This window comes from Palaemon carinicauda, chromosome 20, assembly GCF_036898095.1.
Source record: "Palaemon carinicauda isolate YSFRI2023 chromosome 20, ASM3689809v2, whole genome shotgun sequence".
Lineage (NCBI taxonomy): Eukaryota > Metazoa > Arthropoda > Malacostraca > Decapoda > Palaemonidae > Palaemon > Palaemon carinicauda.
This window is the reverse complement of record NC_090744.1, coordinates 118,149,778-118,152,277: the sequence shown is the minus strand read 5'-3', so window position 1 is coordinate 118,152,277 and position 2,500 is coordinate 118,149,778.

The following is a 2,500-nucleotide window of genomic DNA, read 5'->3' as shown; positions in this document are numbered from 1 at the left end:
TATATATATATATATATATATATATATATATATATTATATACTGTTTATACACAACCACAGCAATAACAAATGCAGCCGTTTCTAGCCCACTGGGGTTTGGCCATTATTTGCCACCACGCTGGCCAATAAAGATTTGTGATGGTGGGAGATTATCGTCTGATCGGTCACAGCAAACCAACATATACTGTTCACACATATGCACATATACATATATCAGTCATATGACTGATGACAGTCAGAAATGATGCAGATAGTTTAAGATTTTAGGAACTGTAATCCAAATCTACATATGTTAGTTATAAGTTTAATATAAAAGTGAAGAAAACACGAGATTAATTGAAGAAAGATACGTATTTCATCATATAGTGCTTAAGTATTGAGGAACCGTAATCCGAATCTATATAAATTAGTTATAAGTTTAATATAAAGTGAAGAAAACACGCGATTAGTTGAAGAAAGAAACCTATTTTTTCAGACAGTGCCTAAGTATCAAGGAACCGTAATCCGAATCTAAATAAATTTCTTATAAGTTTGATATAAAGTGAAGAAAACACGTATTTAGTTGAAGAAAAAAAAAACATATTTTACCAGATAGTGCTTCAGTATTAAGGAACCGTAATCCGAATCTATATAAATTTATTATAAGTTTGATATAAAGTGAAGAAAACACGTATTTAGTTGAAGAAAAAAAAAAACATATTTTACCAGATAGTGCTTCAGTATTAAGGAACCGTAATCCGAATCTATATAAATTTGTTATAAGTTTATTATAAAGGGAAGAAAACACCTGATTGGATTGAAGAAAGAAACATATTTTATCAGATAGTGCTTAAGTACTAAGGAACCGTAATCCGTACCTTATGAATTAGTTGCAAGTTTAATATAAAGTGAAGAAAACACGCGATTGGTTGAAGAAAGATACATATTTTATCAGATAGTGCTTAAGTATTAAGGAACAGTAAACCGAATCTATATATATTAGATATAAGTTTATATTAAAGTGAAGAAAACACGTAATTGGTTGAAGAAAAACTTTTTTTATCAGATAATGCTTAGTTTAAAGTTTAATTATAAAGTGAAGAAAACACCTGATTAGATTGAAAAAAAATAAACATTTAATCAGACAGTGCTTAAATATTAAACCGTCATCCAGACAGACATAAATTAGTTATCGGTTTAATATAAAGTGAATAAAACCCCTTATTGGTTAAAGAAAGAAACTTACTTTATCAGATAGTGCAAATACTCGTCCGCCATATTCGTTTCCAGCAAAACTGGGCAAAACCCTTTCCGCTAAACTGTCAGAGTGACAGCAACTAAAAGGTCACTCACTATACGGCAGTCAGAAACAGTTCAGGATACGCCATGTACATCGGGAAAACGTAAATTACCATCGGGAAAATAACGAAACGCAAATATACTGAAAACTGTCCAATAATCCGAAAATAAAAAAAAAATAATAGATTTTTTTTTTTTTTTTTAACATCTTATATCCGATTGTGACGCAGTTCCGGTAGGCCCTGCTGCTTCCTCCGATGCCTCAGATGACCGCGGAGGTAGCAGCAGTAGGGGATTCAGCATTATGAAGCTTCATCTGTGGTGGATAATGTGGGAGGGTGGGCTGTGGCACCCTAGCAGTACCAGCCGAACTCGGTTGAGTCCCTTGTTAGGCTGGGAGAAACGTAGAGAGGAGATGTCCCCTTTTTTGTTTTTGTTTCATTTGTTGATGTCGACTACCCCCCAAAATTGGGGGAAGTGCCTTGGTATATGTATGTATGTATGTATGTATATCTTACGTGAAAAGCATTGTATATTTTTCCTCAATACAAAAACAACTTCTTTGCCTGCATCTTTTCCTATTTTTATGTGGGGTCGATGTTTCTGGCCAGCGTTCTCCATCTACCTCTGTCCCACACTTCATCACCGGTTAATCCATTTCAATAAAAAAACCACATTATTACAATAGTTTTTTTGATAACCAATCTAATTACAACTGAAGCTTATTATTCAATAATGCTATAGCCGACATATTAAGGGTAACGAAATACCTAGATATATGAAAGGATGCATATTTTTAATAAAATATTTGTGTAGAAACAGACTCATGAAGAGAAGTTACATGTTTTCGGGGTACATTAACACAGAGGAAGTTAAGAATATACGTGAAGGGTTAACGAAATTAGATAAGACGGATTAAGTACTTAGTTTAAAAAAATTAAAATAAAATATAATCTGATATTTCCATTAATCATTTAAAATTACTGATGAATGGACTAATGAGATTAATAAGAGAAGGAATTTTCTGTATTTTAATATTCGCAGATAATTTGTCAATACGAGTGTCTAAAAAAGCAAATGATAGAATATATAAATGAATTTTGTATTGAAACCTTGTTAATGTTATATACGGATTTTGGATATAAATGACAGAAAATATGAAAATTTTGAGGTAAATTATTATACAAGGCAAAGAAGATTCTATAAGAGAGAAATACATAG